Consider the following 18,286-nt stretch of genomic DNA (forward strand, 5'->3'; position numbering starts at 1 on the left):
GCGGGGCTGCAGGAGGCCGAGCGCCGCGGCCCCGCCCACGAGGGGCGGAGGGGCGGGGGCGCCGTTGGCGGGCTGTGACGTCGGGGCGGGGGCGCCATCTTGAGGCGGTGCTTGCGGCGGCCGTTGGCGCCTGTGGTGGCCGTTATTCCTCGGCCGCCCCCATCCCCCCCACTCCGTCTCCGCTGCTCGGTGCGGTCCCGACCGCGCAGCCGTTTCCCCCCTTGTTTTTAAGAGACGCCTGAGAGCCCACGCTCGGTCGTGTGAAAGGCTGGGCGGAGAAACGTGGTGCGCAACAGCGGAGGAGCGCTGTGAGGAGCGCGGCCTCCCGTCAGCAGCGTCCCTGCCCGCCGGTGCGTGAGTCAGTGGCGTCGCGCCCAGCACCCTGTGCCTGCCGGAATATGCCCCGTCCTAAGTTTTACAGCCGCTTGTCAGAGTAGTCCTGAGCCTGAGTCCTGAGTCGTGGGCCCGGGAGCGTCAGCGCGTGAGTCCGAGCCGATTTTTGATTTCTCGTTGGACTCATGGAAAAGCGAGGCGCTGCCATGCTGAAGCGGCAGTGTTTCTGTGAGAAAATCAGGACGTTGAAAATACGGCGAACAAGATTCCTGAAAGCATTCCTGTGAGATTCGGTGAATTTTTTCCCCCCCTGGTCATTTGAAATTTCAGGGACCACAGTTTTTCCCTCAGCTATGATACGCATGTCTCAAACTTCAGGGTGGAAAAGTTGCACTTACTGGTTTAAAAAATATTTTGTAACATATTTTGTAAAGAATTTTAGGTGATATATTGGACATAAAATTGTATTTGAAGACTACATTGACGATTCTTCAAAAATGAGGGCAGAGTTATATTTCTTGAGTATTTTGTTCCTCAAAAACCATTATTTTAAATCATCCGGAGCTTGTAATGATATAATATTAACATATGCAGCGTTTCTGTTGATTAAAAATTGCCTCTGCATATTAATTTGGAAGACTGTATGTTCAGTCTCACCAGCTGTTTCTATCCTCCGGTTTCAGAGCAAGTTACCGTTTTGTTCACCGTGTTGATAGCTTCAGGTAGTCTGTAGGTGGCAACATTGCTTCATTTTCATGACCGTAGTTAAAGAGTACTGAGCTGAGTTCTGGAAATGAACTCCTGCTGTCAAATTTTTAAGGCAAAATGGAGCTCCTTTCCCTCAGTCTTCAATTTACTAATTAAATTGAAACTTACAATTTCACTTAGTGAATCAGGCTGAATAAAAATGGCACTAATTTGTTTAATTGCCTTAAAGAGGAAGGATGAATCAATTTGTACAGAAATGCAATAAACATTAATAGCTGGCTGAAATAGCAAATTGCATAATTCAAGGCAATGGGTTTTCTCTTTTATTAACTTCAGCTCTGTCACTCTCCACAGTATTACATGTTGTGCAATAATCACAGCAGTTGCACATGCAAATAAATGGATATGGATAGCTTCTTTGATTTTTAAAATCCTGTAACATTATTTTTGTCACCTTAACATTGAGTTGAATGTCACAAATCTTCATGTCTTCATTTGCTCTGTTTTTTATTTAACGATCAATACATCTGAGTTCTGTGAATACGTTTTAGAAACGGAGGACTGAAGAGGACCACCTGTACTGAGTCTGAGCCCCAGTTTCGGGAAGTCATGCAGTGACATATAGCCCAGAAGCATCCAGAGAACTTCTGCTCTAGGGGACCCCGTGACCAAGCCACAGGACGTTTCCCAACACCTTTTAATAAACCTAAATCCCACCATAAATAATAAAATCCACAGCAATGATAAAACTCAGCAAGAGAAAAGAAAAAATTAGGGCATTGCCAATTAGCCTGAATCCTGCAAGAACAAGCTATTCATTAAGGAGAACTCCTAGGAAGCACGACAAAGGAGGCTAGAAAAACAGCTATTAAAACAAAATGTTTTTTCTAAACCTGTTTTTCCAGACTCCAAATCTGATAATCTGTTTATCCCTGGGTACTGAGCAGTACATGACCCTGGATCTCAGATATTTTAATGTGAGCAGGCCCATCTGCAAATTCTGGTTTCTGTATCGGTGACTGATCTCCAGTACTTTGTAGGAAGTCAGCTGCTTCTCCCTCTTCAGTGCCATATTGCACCTCAAACTGGCCAACTCTGATCTTTCAGTGTTACTTTTGTAGCAATGTGTTGTCATAACATTTAATTTCAAGGCTTAATTTTTGTAACGTGATTTAAAGGATAGTTTATATTGTACAAAATGTTTGCTTCTTAAAAACTTTAGTAACTCTTGGAAAGATTTTTCATAGTGCCTAAAAGCACAACAGCAATTTGGAAAGACTTCTAATTTTGTTTCATAAGTGACTAGATGCCATATCCTTCTACAGATGACCCCTAGTTTTCTTGTCAATTTTTTTTGTTTACCGAAATATTTTTTCTCTTTTTATAATGCTCCTTCTCTGCTGTTGCTCTGTGTAGGAGTCATGCAGAGAGAGACACTGACTGCACAGAAATGCGTAAAATAGTTCCGTGTAAAGCATTTCAGAAGGTACGCATGAGCGCACGCTGCCCCTCAATTTTTTGATTTTACTACTAGGTGATATTTGTGACAAAAGTAAGAAGCCAGAGAGAAGCACACTCTTAATACTGCTGTGCTTTTACTGTTCTCTTGTCAACAGATGAAGAGACTTTGTACCAGTTGTGCCCTTGCCCTTGCATAAAAGAAGATAATGCATTAAACAAATACAGAAAAACTTGAGCATTTGTGATCATATATTTTACTTTATAGACAGTCAGATACCATAAACATACAGATAGCATGTAAATGGAACATACCTTTGCTCTTTAAATACTTTGATTCATTATTAAGTTTTCTTTAGCTTTGTTATTCCAATCGACACTCAAGTCTCCTCATAAAATCATCCTAAACACTTTTTTGTCTATGGCTGTTGCAATACTCTTGGAAACAAGCTGATTTTTAATTGGAATACATCACCTAATCGTATTTTTTTTCTTGTATCTGGTGTTACACAATGGGGTTCATCTTTCTTTCAGTAGCCACCATGGAGAAAAAGAGGGAGAGGGGTGAGGCAGTTGTTATTAATGCATCCCCCTTCTCCCCAGTTCTTTTATACACAGCACCCACACAGCATCTAAATCCAATAGCCATCCAAACGTAGAGAGACAGTTTTAGATGGCTAAGGACCAAGGACCATGTTAATAGGGTTTGTCCTGGGGTCTTAACATCCTTCTAAAAAAAATATTTTCAGTCAGGGCAGACCAGGTTTGTGTGGGCATGATGATGGGCAGCTCCTGCTGGAGCAGTCAGAAGACATTTCCCTGTGAGATGCTCAGCCCAGGCAGTGTCCTCCACCCTAGCATAACTTTTTATATGGGAGTGCTGCTGCTGCTGCTTCACCCACAGCTCTTGATCCTGTATTTCAGGCAGGGAGCTCTATAACGACATGTCTATCTTTGTGTTAAGTCTTGGTTCCTGCATCTCTGAGAGATGTTCTTCCAGCAATGTAGACTTCTGAGAGCGCTTGTAGTACTACGCAGTACTATACGTCAGTATGTAAAAGGTATAGCCATCTATAATGTCCCTGAGAAGGGGGAACATTAAACTAAGAACATGTGGGGTCGGGGCATCATCCCTTTCCTGCTCGTGGTTCATTATGGTGGAGCAGCTCCTACCAGCTTATTTTTCTTCCATAGCAGCAAATCAGAGGTAGGTGGACTAGGCACGTTATGGGACCACAGCTCTCTTTCCTACCCTCCCATCCGTTCCAGTCAGGAATCAAGAGGAAAAAGGTGTTCTGGCACGTAGGAAAAGTCTTCCAGAAACCCAGTAAATTTGCCTCAAAGAAGTGATGTATTTAGTGGAAGGTCGCATGAGGAATTCCTGGCCCTACCAATATGGCAGTAGATATAAAAATGAAGTTCAAATTTTCATGAACAAATCTGCCTCACTTTGGCACCATATGCCCTCCCAGCCATATCCTATTATCTAAATAAATGCATGGGCAGTGAAGAATTTGGCTGTGATGCATTCCCAGTTGTTTCACAGTACAAGCCGAATTTCAGATCAGAAGCTTCCTGTCATGAGATAGAAATTCCCTGTCCTTTCACTGCAAGCAGTTATACTGGGAATGAAAAATGCCAGTATGCTACTTTGCATCGCATTATAGCATAACAGTATGCTTCAAGACAGCATATAAGTGATTCTTTCTGCAGGGCTGTGGACGAGATTTGGATCTGTATCTCCAATAAAGTCAACGGGATCGCGTTTGCTGTATGGGGACAACGCTGGCTTTGTACTTTTCATGTTTAACATAACCCATAACACATGCTTCATGGCCTTGCGAGAATGGCTCGTGCTTTTCAGAATTATAACTACGACCAGTCAGAATTCAGTGCTGGGTAACAAAACTGTTCGTTACTTTGGAATAAACATCCTAACACAAAACTGAGTTTCTAGACATATTGTGCATTGAAGCACATATAACAAGACAGCATAGAGGATGAAAATATATATTTTTAATTAGTTCTGAACATATACAGCCACTCATATGGATGTTGTAGGAGAGAAAACAAAGCAACTCAGCTACACCCTAAACAGTCAGTTGTTGTGTCAGTCATATAGAGTCATGTGTATATTTAGTGTCTACTCAGCAGTCATCTAATTTAAAATTGCGAAACAAATCCAGTTTATGCTGTGAGTCTTGTTCCGGTTCATCAAAAAGGAAAATCAAAAAAAGATTCAAGAGGAGTTCAAGAGACTTAGTGATTGCAACAAATTAGCCAACTTGACAACATTAACCCCCATGTGTACCAAGCAATACAAATTAAAATTAAATGTATCAAGAAAGAGAAATAATTCTGTGATGGATGTTTTCAAGCATTTGATGCAGTGGGCAATGGAAGAAATCAAGAAATTTTAAGAACCGGATTATGTCCTTCAAATATGATTCCCTAACACCAACCTAGAATAATTCTCTTCAGCATAATGGCAGTAGGATCCCAAATCTGACCTCCAGGTGGTCTGCTACAACATAGCTATATAGGCGTGGTGAAGTAGTTGTATTCTGATGCAGCCATGACTTAAGGGTGGCAATAATACCATCAGGAACAGTTTCCATTTTTTCAGTTGGCAATGGCTTTTCTTGCTTACAGAGTGGCATGTCATGTTGTTAGCAATGTAGTGTTTTACTTCCAACATCTTGGATTTTTCGGACAGCTGTGGGATTTCCTGTACTATCTTGAAGTGTGGCCTCATCCACTCTTTCACTCTTTTAAAAGGCATCAGCTACCTTTTTTTCCCCAATGACAAGGTGATTAAAGGGGTAGTTGTTAAATAAAAAAATCTGCAGTTCTTGGTTCAGTCCCAGCACCTGTGATGTGCTTTAAAAGAGGAGGCACGCTTAGGCCCTCAGCACAAGGAAGCTACACGAAAGCGCGCTTGCTGCAGTTACACACCAAGCAAACAGTTGCAAGCCCCAGCCGCCCGCGCGGAGCAGGACAAACACCCCCGTGTCCCATGGGCGGCTGGGTGTGACCGTGCCAGACTGCTCCCGCGTACACAGAGGGGAAGTGCTGCGGGCGGCTGCCCTTCGTGCTCGCCTTTGAGGGGCAGCTCCCGGCAGGGCACGGCTCCGCAGACAGCGTGGCGCGAGGCAGCCAGCCCGCACTTCTACTCTGGGCGCAGTGCTTGCTCCACCTCCGCCCCACCGTGACTGCAAGGTAGTTTACCTCCAAAGGAGAGGGGATAAGCTACACTGCATTTATCATGGCAGAGAAAGGTGAAGAGGGACAATTACTGCAGTTTGCCTAATTTACATCTCAATAATTTGTTGTGGAGCCATGCCTAGAACACACCTTGGTTTCCGCCACCTGAGCTAGCTATTTGCAACACAGAAGTTGTGTGGTTTGGCTGCATTAGCTCATGATAAGTATGCTGCTTACTGCTGGTCCGTATAAAGGACTGCGCTGGCCTTTTTGCTGAAACGTGCCCCTGGGACCTCGTGCTGTGCTACGCGTCCAGTGTGACCCACAGGCTTTTCCAGTGTCACACCTCTCAGGATACAAACCTCCATTTGGTCTCATTCTCCATGCACAACCTCCCTCCTATGTGTATGACATCACAGCTGGCCATATGAAAACACATTTCGGTTGGATAGGCTGAACTAGTCACGCAATCTGTAATTTCCAGACTGAATAAATCCATAGGAAGCTTACACCTTAGGCATGTTCTTATGCACACTTTACCCATTAAATAGCTTAAATAGCAACTACTTCTCTGCTCTTTTTGTATATACAGGAAGAGCAATAATATTGCCTTACTTTTGTTACATGAGGCAAGCCAAATTGTTCCCGTTTCTTTTTGACAGGTTCTCCAGTCCCATAATTATTCCAGTAGCCTGCTCTATTTCTGTTTCTGTTTTTGTATTTCCTGGATGTGAGTGATGAAAGCTGTTTACAGTGTTCTGGGTGAAGTTCTTACAATGGGATTTGTACTTTTCTATCCCCTGAAGTCCGCCTGACCTCCACCTTCCTCAGCCATTTCCCCTGCCTCACACGCTCGCTTATCTCTGAGCCACCCCAACAGCACTCCGACAGGGTGATTTGTCCAAACAGGCAGAAGCTCTGCGGCCTTTCCTGTTCCTCAGGTCCACATTTGGTGCTTTGCCCCTGGCGAGGGCACATCCTTCCTTCCCGATATCTGCTCTGGCGGGGAGGCCTTCTTAATACAGAGCCGGGATGGGTGGGAATCTCTGCTCCTTTCCCTTTGCTCTTTCTTCAGTGTATAAATCAAGTGGTTTTTGTCCTCTCCTGCGGTCTGATCATCATTTGGCATATTTTTTTTCTCTGTGAGCTCCGCTCCCTGGTTGTTATCTCTTTTCTTTTCTTCAGTCCCTGAGGGATTAGCTTCCCGTCTGTTCTTCACCACTCCTCTTCCTTCTGCAATTCCTCCTCGTTTCAGAGCGCAGCAAACCTGTTCCTCAGCGCAGCTTCTCCTCTGCTGACTGGTCTCTTCCTCTGCAGTGCTCCTTTAGCTGTCTTCCGTGATAAGGGTTTCTTCCCTGCACTTTTTCTTTTTTCTTGATCCTTTTCCCATCCAGGGATGTTTTGGTTTGGACCAGGCTCGCAGCCAGCCCTCCAAAGAGCATGACGGAAGAGTCCCTATCTGTGCTCTCTCTGGCCACAAGCTGCTGGCCTTTTAGGTTGTTTTCTTTGAGAATTCTGCTTCTGCAGGAGTTAGCCGTGCCTTAGCAGTGATCGAAAGCAGAAAGCAGTGATCGTACTGCTACGAGGCCTCAGTCCTGGTTGCGAACAGTCTCGAGCCCCGCAACGACAAACCCAGTCCAAAGCCCTCACTGACTAAAAACTGGGACCAAACTGCACGAAGGCAAACAAATGTATACCTTGCAAGAAGTATGGACTTGCTCTGCCTTGCTAAGGAGAAATCCCAGTTTTCTGTTCTCTGTTTGCTGATCCAGATCCGAGAATTTAACAACATTTATCCTTAGTCGATGTTGTTTAGCAACCTTGGTTACTGGCTAATGGGAAAGTAGCTCATCACTTTCGTGTGTAGCCACTAAAGGAGCCTGTTGTGCTTCTACCCGTAAAAGTTTGCCCTGGTACCCAGACGTGCTGCCAGGCCCCTGCTCACGGCTGGTGCTGCGGGACTTGTGATGCTGTATTTATATGGTTTGCGATCAACACTGCAGCAAAGAAGACTGCCTGAATTTCCCTTAAAACTGTGTCTTTCAAAAAATGTTTCCTTCAGTTCTGCTCTCTTGCTGTTTCTGTATTTCTTTCAAATCTGCCACAGCATAACTCTCTCCTCTTCTTCTTCCCTGCATTCACAGAGGGGCAGGTTAGTCCACAGCAGTGAGCTGCAGGTCCCTGGGATCCCTCCAGCTTGGATTCCTGTTGGTTTTACAGATTCACTGTACAAACCAGAAGCTCTGCTCCTGAGGATACACTTGTTCAGCAAGCATGATAGGATAGGCCCGACATGAGTGTTTTTTGGATTCATTAATGTTTATAAATTACCCTGAGATCCTCAGATGAAAAAGGATTTATAAGAGCGAAGTAATAAGTTGCCAAACTGTCTCTGCTCTCATAAACGATCATTTCAAATTCAAGTAGGCATCTAAGGGCCGGATCTCACAAGCCTTCTGTGAAGAATGCTTCCGTCACCAGTAATGGGAGTTTAAAATGCGTAATTCCTTCTATTGCTCTGAAGCCAAATTTTATGGCATTGTTATGGCATTTTATGGTGTTTCATAATAAATTGGAAAAAAAACTTTCTAAATTTATTTTCTTAGTTTCAAAAAGGAAAAAAATTGTTTCTTTTTAGCTAGCCACACTACTTCTTTTATTTCCTTCTTTGCCTTGTATTACGTGACTTTACAGCAAAATTTTGTGTGAGTATTAATTTAAATATGGTGAGAAATTCACCGTACCTGAAGTTGGCTTTGCTCCTTCTATTTTTTTCATACAAATTGCAGCAAACATGTTTGTCATAGGACCATTCACTGCAACACCTAATTCAAACAATTTTTGTGCGACGTTAACAGAAAGCGAGTGGTGAGCTGTGAGCCTGCATCTCCACACCTACCTCCCAGTGAGGCACTTGCAAAGAGAGGGCAGAAGAAAGCCCCAGGCGGGCGGTACTGCACAGCCTCAGGTGCGCGGTGAGCACCTGCGAGCAGCAGCTTGCAGCCACAGACCAAGGAAATCCATTGACGTTATTTAGCACGTGATGTCTATGTTTGAGAAGTTTATGGGTTATTCATAGACCACTTTGTGAACAGAGTTGTCTGATCAATAATTAATCACAGGCAGTCGCTGGCTTTAGCACAGGGACGGGCGCAGGCAGGGGCGCAGCGTGGGGCGGGCGCAGGCAGGGGCGCAGCGTGGGGCTCGGCTGATAAGCCGGGATGGGTGAGCTGATGGCGGGGTATTAACGTCCTGGCTGAACGTGGGCTTTTTGTAATTTCTTCAAGGGGCAGCAAGGAAACGTGTTGTAGGAAGTGAACCAAAAGCTCAGACCTCCCCTCCCTGAAACTTATGTTTTCTAAATTTTTCTTCATGTGAAACTTCCATTAAAATATGCTGGTCTTTAAAATTCATGGAGGCTGCAGTGCTACCGCTGTTGCTTGGGAGGGGTTAGTTTGTGACCAGTGCATTTCACAGGGCTTTAAACCCTTAAGCAGCGGTGGGGGACGAATGCTAGCCACCAGCAAAGGGCAAAGCACGTCGCGAGAGGACCTCATTACCCCGGCATTTTAAGCCATCTGCTTTCTTGCCTAGGTCCTGCTCGGCTGTCAGGCAGGAATTGAAACAAGGAGACAGAAGAGGTTGTTTTTAGGCACCCTTCGCACTCCTCCTCGGAGGCAGTCAGGACTCCCCCCAGCCCAGAGCAGAGCAGATGTGCACGGGCATTTTTTTCATTTCTGCTTTACTTGCCCGTAGCCCTCACTGAGCTCCAGGGAGCAGCTACCGTGAAGCACGACGCAGACTGCCGCGGGAGCTGAGCCCCGAACGCCCGCCCGCTCGGCGACCCTCGGTCCCACCGCAGGCTCCCCTGTGAAAAAAGTCCTCCCGGCTTCCTGCTGGCTGCCTGACGCTGAGGGAGAGGGTAAGGAGGATTCACAGGCTTCCTTTCTGCCTTCTTCCTACTAAAGCAATTAGAAACTGTCTTTTATCCTGCACAGGTCCAAGAGGAAAGATGATCTCACACAATATTGCAGCAGAACTATTTTGGTTTTGCAAGTTTTGTTTCTATTTAATATCCCATAACTTAATGACCGAGCAGATGCCCACGTCATGTGCGTTGAGGCTAATGAAGCCTGGCTTCCCCGGCATCACCAACTCCAGTTAGAGCTTTGTCTGGGCCACGCGTTTTGGTGGCCCCTCGGTCCCAGGCGCTGCTGCCCAGGGGCTCTCCAGCTCTTCTGCCACCCGTGATCCCACTGCAGCCTCTCCCACAGCCACTACCCTAAGGGGGCCCTTCAAAGGGCTTTCCTCTGCCTAAACACATATTTTCATGACACTTGCAGGAATTTTGAGACTTCTGTCTCTTCTCTGCACAGTGTGGGAGAGCTGACGTGCCCTGCTCTTTTGCAATGGATGAATAAACCTCCAAGAATATATCTTCTTTTTATTAGGTGGGACTCTCTCCCTAAAAAACTTCGCCTTAAACATGCTGAAATCCTTCCCTGTTCATCATAGCTTTACTTTAAGCATATCCAGGAATCCCTCCACAACTGAGGGAGTCCAGCACCCACAAAGGGGGCACGCGCCTATGGGTGCCCCTCACCCAGGCTCCAAGTGCACAGGCTGGGACCTTCCCGCTCGTGACGATGGTGCTCCCCGTGCAGCCGGAGTACACCACTCGCCGTTCAGCTCTCTTCCTGAAATGGGCTGTTCTGGCTGCGTTATTTAATATTGTAATGGAAGCCAACCCAATCACAGCTTAATCTAGTTAATGAGTCATGATAAGAGCCACTGAAATATTTTGTGTTCAGTAACCTAACTGCAACTTGTACTGAGCGCTCTGTACAGAGCTGTTAGTGTGGAAGAGGGGATGGCCACCCCTGGAAAGGAATGCTGCAGCGATACGGCCGTGTGGTGGATGGGCCAAGCGGATAAAATGCAAAATAAGGGCTGCCATCTGCCGTTTCCGCAGCAGCGGCCAGCGCTAGCACTCCATTAGGAAACGGACCAAGAGCGCAAATCTGGTGGTTTGGCCGCTGGTGATTTTCATTTTTCTATAGAAAATGCTTCTGGCATTTGTGGGGAAAAAAAAAAGGAATGAGGCCAAGGATTTTGAGGACTTGTTTAAATTATAGAATGGCTGCTGCTGCCCATCTTGTTTATGTCATTAAAAAAAGTTATAGCTTTGAACTTATTCATGAGCAACCACAGCACTGACTTAATGCTGCATAGCAAAGAAGTCTGCTGGGTTTGTTCACCTTTATTCGTGAAACGGAGACTCTTCTGAGCTGCCTGCACATAACCGACGTGATTGCTGCTTACCGTGTTTTCCAGCCAGAGCTGTTGACCTCAGAGCTAGTTGACTTAATTTTAAAAGAATATATAGAAAAAGGAAAGGAGGAGAATCATACAATTTCCCTTCCCCAAAGCATTTGATGTGGTACAGCCTATGACTGTGATCATAAAGTCTCACAAGAAATCCAGCCAAATCCAACCTGCAGGTGAATGTGTGTCCCTTAAGATCAGATCGGGGAGCCCTGTAATTAAGAGAAAGCCTGGGAACGGGGATACGGAGGTGCTGCCTCTGCGAGCGGCTGGCGGAGGCTAGCGCGGTCCCAGAAACCCTCGCCAGCCTGCTTGCGGCGGCTCCTCAGCCCACTTGGGAATTTGCTCGAGAGTGGGGCCGTTGGGATGAACAGCTAGCGCTTAATGCCAAAACGTTATTGTGAATAGCCTGTTCCTCAGTTTCAATGAAACAGCGATTTATCAAGCTTTATTTAATTAAGGGAAAATACAGTCATTTTGGTCTGCGTAACCTCCCCGACAAGTCTCTATTGTAAAGATTATGGGTGGGTTGCAGGTTGCAGGTCCCTGCGCAGCTCTCAGGGCAATCCCATCAGGTTGGCCCCTGGCTCTGTAAACGGCTGCTCCGGCTGCCCTTGCGCTAAAGGTTGCCCATAGCAGTGCTGTAAGGAAGGCCCCCGCCGGTCACGACACTAAGCAGTGCCTGCACTGGAAAAGACAGCTGCATTGCAGGTACTTTCTACATACATCACTTTAATCTTTCCTTTTCAGATTTCCTTGTATACCCCTTTCCTTTCCATGTTATCTTTTTTTCTGCATGATTTCCCTTACATTAATAGTTGCAAGGCACGCGGGTGTGAGCTGGTGGCGGTGCTCTATTCAGCAACCGCCGCCACTGGCCGGTCCCGGCGTGACGCTGGGGACAGGGCAAGGGGCTGCGGCTGGGCCTCCCCCCTGCAGCCCCTGGCCTCGAGCAGCCCGGGGCGATAAGGGCTTGTCCAGTGCGTCCTTTCTGGGGAGCAATCCCATATTAATAGCAGGAAACTCACCACCTTTTGATGGTGCGCGTCTCCCTCCAGTTCCAACCCGAGCAGCTTTATTTATTTTGTGCTTTATCCCTTCCCCTCGTGGCGCCCTTTCACTCGCCGTCGTTGCTGTGAAACAGCGCCTGTCACAGCGATCAACCAGCCCAGGGAGAAAGGAAAAAGGTTTCCCAGTGCTGTAAGTAAAAAGAAGCACGAGGACATGTAAGTGCCTGATCTAGACATGTTGGTATTGTGTCAAATGCTTCGTGTTTAACCACTTCTAACTTTCTGTATTTCCATTAAATACTAGATTGTTCATTTAAATTCCTTTTCTCACATCTCCCCTTTTCTTATTTATATTGAAACCCCAAGTATCCTCTCTTGCCAGAATCTAAAAAACGAATACAGCCAGCTGAAATAGTATGTCACACACAGCTTCTTGATGTTTGAATAGATGTTATTTCATTGTTGCTCCAAAAATAGATTTCCAAGGCTGTTATTCTGCGTTTTATGTGGGACGCAGGCTAAGTCTGGCTAAAGAGAAGAGCAGCCAATGGTAGCGATTGCTGGACGGTAATTAGTCTAAAGTGCAGTTTAGTAGCTATCCAAATGATAAAAAAAAACAGTCTTGTTCAAAAGCTTGTGCGTAAAATAGTTCTGTGGTTAAAATGATAGGGGGTCCTCTTTCATTTGCACCCAAATGGCATCACAGTCACACAGCAGCTTCACTGAATTATCCCAGTTTTACGGTTGGTGCAGGATTTGGCCCTCTCTGTTTGCTACAGGGCATAGGTGGATTGCATAGGTATTTGACAACTGTACTTACGGGGAAATGCCACAACCATTTGAATTGGCTACATCAGTCCTATTTCTAACTTACAAATTTGGGAATGAAATGCTATCTCAGAAGCAAGGGTATCAACAACACTTAGTGTAACGTTTTGGCATACATACTAGTGTGAACAACGACGCGTTTTCAGTTTTTTTTATTATTCTTCCTATTACTATTATTGCAATTATTGATGTTAATGTATCACAGAAGGTTGCTGAAAGATCTTAGCTCTTGCAGCAGGGCTTTCTAGTAGTTTAATTAGTACTAGTGTTAATGTGTAGAAGTGATTTATATGCTTGATAGTGCAGGCAATAAAATTTAACTTCTTTTAATGCGGAACTTGATGGGTTTATGACGACAAGAGCAGTCGGTGGGACGGGGACTGGCCGCAGCGATGAGGGGTCCTATCCTGTCCTGTCTGCCTAAGCCCACCTGGGCTCCAGCACCGGGGCCCGCTGTGGGGCAGCACCACCGCATGTAGGGCACAACCTGGCCCACACCACCACTGCGCAGGGCCAAGCACCGGGACGTCAGGGAGAAACAGACACAAAAAGATGTTAAAATTTTAAATTCAGTCTGAATTTTCCCTTAATTTCCTTCCTTCACACTGATTTGTCAGCCCTCTATAGGGGTTTCTGCATCTCTGCTCATCTCAGCAGCCATTTCTCTGGATTTTCTGCTTGTTTTTGCAGCCCACAATGCTGTAGCGAGGTCGGCTCCCGCAGGGAAATTCACGTGAAAAACTGGACTGGGGTGCTCCAAACTGGAGGCTGCAGGCGGGGGTAGGGTTAGCCCGAAGTCTGCGTGTTTTCAGCTCAGTATATAACAGAAGGGCTGTCCAAGACCTGAGCGAGCACCGTAACTTGTGCCTGCTTCACCCACAGGGCGTTTCTGGGGACCGTCAAGTCTTCTTATGACAAGTGTATGTCAGTGGGATCACTGTAGCCTCTAATGATCCAGTAACGCAATCGCAAGACGAGGGTTTGGCACGTGCCTCTGTGAGGAGACCCGGACGCTGTTTTCCAGCTGCAGATTTGGTTCATTCAGTACCTACTTGCACAGGGCCAAGTCCATGACCCTGTTCATAGACGTGCACAAAAAGGCTGATTTCTCCCCATTCTGTTCACATGCGCTGAACGGTGCGAAGGGACCAGGAGGGACGAGAGACTTGCTCAGGTCGGACCCTCTCCCGGCTGAAGGGCTGAACTGTGTGAGAAAACGTGAACAGGCTTGATGACGAGTGGCCAGAAAACTGAAATCTGGAAGACCAAGAGGCATAAATAGTGAAGGAGCTTTGCCTGAAGATGACACTGTATAAGCAGATATGTATGAGTGTTGCCCAGAGTAAAGTTTAATTAAATTCCTGCAAGGTTTTTGGGTCTTCTTAATTTCCTTTGAGCTTTCTGCCAACTAGGATATACTCTCTGGCTTCAGAATATAAAAGCAACTGTTGTTGTGCTTTGCAAATATATTTTATAATGCATGCAAGTGCCGACTATGCAAAAGTCTCACTAGTTTTCATGATTAACAAAATTACAAAAGCACAAAGGGTGGCAGTTCTTCTTGTTTTTGACTATCCTTTAAAAACAAGAGATGGATCAAAGTATCCCATGTTTAAGCTCATTAATCACACCCACGTCATGAAAAGCCAATGACTCTCCTGAACCCATTTTTCACAGCGGAAAGCCAGTTAGGAGCTAAGCGGGCTGAGTTTTGTTGGCTTGGTTGTTTATACATGTCCTTCCCAAACGAGGAACTGAATAGTTTAGCGAGGCAACGAGGGTAGGCCTCTCTTCAGCTTCGTGTCCTGTGGGACCCTGTAACAACCTTGCTAGATGTGTGTTAAAGCACTTGGAAACATTCACAGCAAACTGGCAGTAACAGTCCCAAGGCTGCAGATATGCAAGAGAGTGATTTCATGTACGTTTATCTGAGTGAGAGCTGGACTTGCATTGCAAATGGCATTGGACCGCAGCTGGGAAGGTTTTGTTTGCCCGAAGGATGGAGCTGAGGGAGCTTCCAGCCAGGCAGGAGGCTGCAGGGATCCAGGTATTACACAAATGTGACCTGCTACATTCGGCATAAAACCAGAGCTTTTACAGAGCTCTTCTCTACACTGGCAATTAACTGTGGATACTCGCGCTTGGAAGGTTACAGCTGGAAAAGGGACTAAGATTTCAAACACCAAAGAACCAAAGGTCTAGCTAGCTTAATATCTCTAGGAATGGCCAGTGGTGGGTATATTTAGAAGTGTAGCAAGACACTTCTAAAATAGCAAGATCCTTCCCCTAGCCATTCCCATGTCTAGCATCCCGCAAGCCAGAGTTTAGGGACTTCCTTACTCTAAGGTTGCACCTCACCCGCCCTGTTCAATAACCCTTCTCCTCCATGAATTTTTGCTCCAAACAGTTTTGGATCCCATAATTTTAACAAATTCCAAAGGTGAAATACAAGCTGTGTGAAGAAACACTTCCTTTAAACTTGCTCTGTGGAGCCTTCCCATGGCTGCGCAGACTTCTGTCCATCGCCTCCCAGCTGTCACTTCCCTGGCTGAGGCGGTCACGTTTTGTAATGTCTCTCTGCCCGTGCCTTCGACTGTCCTTCTCGCTCCCTGTCGCTCAGCGCTGCCTTCTGGTTGCTGCATCCCCAGCAGGGAGTTAAGCAACGAGGTCCCCTTACAGTCATGGGGAGAGGTAGGGGTCCAGCAGCGGGCCCAGAAAAGCAGCCTGCTCGGCAGATGGCAGCCCAGGTTGGCCAAGAGAAAATAAGGAGGGCAGGATCTGAGCATAACCCTTCTCCAGGCCTTCAATGCCCAGACCTCAAATGCTGAGCGCTGCATAGCTGCAGTTAGGATTCACAGCCCTGATTTTTTTGCCGGAATTAAGCTCACTTTTTTCTTCAAGCATTGCCAGAGGAAGCAGCACATCTTCCTCGACGGAGGAGAGACCTGAACGTGTCTCACAAACGGGAGTAAGTGACCTAACTGCTGAGATACAGGATAAAACACCCAATATTATCTTCCTCCAGAGGCGATGCGGCCCAGTAGCTGGGAAATGCAAAAATTTCACCCTACATTTTGAACACGTCACAAGAATTTCTTCAGCTCACACCCACATTTTAAGCCACAACTGGAGATGCCAAGGCATGGGTTTCGGGGAATTGGCGCTGCACACCAGGAATGAGCTGTTCGCGGTGCGCAGCACTGCACCACCCCACTGTCGGTCTGATCTACCATTTGCAAGGTGCAAAATAATCCTCTATATGACACCACTGTTTTTTTCAATGCTGAAATAAGAGTGGGATAAGGACCGCAGAGTTGAAATCCCGGCGCAGCATTGAAGGGGTTATGTCGATAAGCTGGCAGCCCCGTGCAGAACAGAGCTGGCCTTTCAGGGGGAAGACAATGCTTGTGTTTTCTGTATTCATTTTAGCCACCCATTTGGCATTGAGACCGAGGTCACCCACCCAGCTGGGCACTACAGCATCTCTGTTCTTGCAGCAAGGAGAAGCCAAACAAAGAGCAGCTGAGTCAGCAGGAGCCAGATAGCCATCGCGTACGGAAAAGTGCTCCGTTAAATGGCTTTCAGATAACATTGCTGCAGTCCATTTCAGGACACGATTTTAAATCCTTCTGAATAAGCATTTTCTCTCACACACATCTTAGCTCTTTGCATGGCCACTGGTCACACTCAATCCCCGTTGCACATCACAAGCAGTAATTACTGGCTTGGCCTGGTTTTGTGGCTGAATGATATGATTTGGAATGCAAGCATTCACACACCAGCCAAAAGGATGTAGCAACTGCTGTCTCTCTGTAAATATTTTCTCCAGCAATCGCTTCATTTCCTTTGAAACATTAAAGAGGGTGTAGTTCCAACCTGCATGCATTCGCAGACACATGGCTTACAAAAATATACATACGCGCGCACATATACACACATCTTGGTTTGGTTTGAATTTTGCACCATATGAAGAGAAGATTCAATTAGTAATCCTATCCTATTTTCTGGGAAATATTTTTTAATGATGTTACGAATAACGAGGAAACCTGCGTTCTCTGTCTTACAGCTTCATCCTGGTGGAGGTGGTACTGGCAGCTCCTCTGTCCTGCTGGGGAAAAGTGCAGGTAGCTAAGGACGTGGTGGAGTATGCCGGCACTCGCACTGGCACGGCAGGCTTGGCTGTCCTTTTCCAAGCCTGGACTTTCCTTATTGGCATTCCCACGTGCTCACATGGATCAAACGCAGCTGTGCGGCAGGCCAGCGGCGGGGACGTTGGAGGTGGTATTAGCTGACGTCTCCAAACGCGGCACTGCTCCTCCCTCGAAGCTGGTTTCCTAGCAAAGCTATTAAAGATGCGGTATCTCCCTTATGCTTCCTGCATCCAACATCATTTCACTCGTGTCTGGGTTCAGTCAATGCAAATCAGGCTACGTTCAGGCCCCTGTTTCGCCGAGGCAGTAAATAATTCAGTGTGAACTTGTGCTATCTCTGGCTTGTAATAGAACTGGGGTCATTCAGAGACGGCTGGAAAGGGGAAAATTTGTTTTATTGGAAAATTGTTGACCTTTAATTTAGCACTGGAACAAAATGTTGCGCCACGGGGCATGCATGGCAACGTCCCCTCCGCTGCCTCGGGTCCTAGTATGGGGCCTGCCCTGGCCCCATGCGTCGGTGCCAGTGTGGCAGCGTGTTGCGGCCTTCCGGAAAGGAAAAGGCAGAGCAGAGTCTGCATGAATGGGCCTGCAGAGGTGAGAACAGCCACACCAGTCTGGTGAAAATCAGACTTATTAAACATGTGACATCAGTTATCCTCCGAATGACCGTATATCCACGGGACAGGACAGGGCAAGGTGGAACCTCCCAGGCTACAATCGTGCACAGAGAACTCGCTTACCAGCTTTCAATAATTAGCTATTCATTAAGAAATTGAAAGCTTTACAAACAGAACTTGCACTCTGCGTTTCTCAAGTTGTCAAGGATGCAGAGGCATTCCTAAATTAAAAACAGCCTGGGAAGAAGCAAACGGTGGGTTGTGCTGTGGCCTCGCCAGCCTCGCCCTGGCTTCTGCTGGAGCCTCCAACCGGCCAGGAGCGAGAGGCATCTGCCAGCACTGCCCGGGCAAGAGGATCGGGCGAGAGGAGCTCAGCCGCTGCTTGGCAGCTCCGCACCGCAGCCATATGTCAGTGAAGAGAGCTGCGAAAGTGAGGAATCGTGCTTTAAAGGCAAGACCTGGAAAAGGTGTTTCCAGTGAATGAACAACTGCAGTTTTTGCAAATCCTTCCCCCTCCCCCCTGCCTTGCTGTGAGACAAATGTTATTAATCAGCCCTGTAAATTGGAATCCATATTTTTCTCATGAGCTCTGAAACTCATTTAATGCCTCTAAACAGCTTCTATCAGCTGAAAAAATAAATTAATTGTA

General features: G+C 46.5%; 1 long non-coding RNA gene across 2 annotated transcripts; it reads left to right on the forward strand.

Annotated features, from left to right (window-relative positions):
* The first annotated feature begins 120 nt into the window (after positions 1-120).
* On the forward strand, positions 121-14,228 carry LOC138067682 (uncharacterized). 2 transcript variants are annotated; one of them, XR_011142018.1, is made up of 3 exons: positions 121-616; positions 9,460-13,646; positions 13,749-14,228. It is a non-coding gene; the product is annotated as an uncharacterized lncRNA (long non-coding RNA). The 2 variants fall into 2 exon arrangements; XR_011142017.1 differs by having other exon boundaries at positions 9,460-14,228.
* The last annotated feature ends 4,058 nt before the right edge of the window (positions 14,229-18,286 follow it).

This window comes from Struthio camelus, chromosome 6 (genome assembly GCF_040807025.1).
Source record: "Struthio camelus isolate bStrCam1 chromosome 6, bStrCam1.hap1, whole genome shotgun sequence".
Lineage (NCBI taxonomy): Eukaryota > Metazoa > Chordata > Aves > Struthioniformes > Struthionidae > Struthio > Struthio camelus.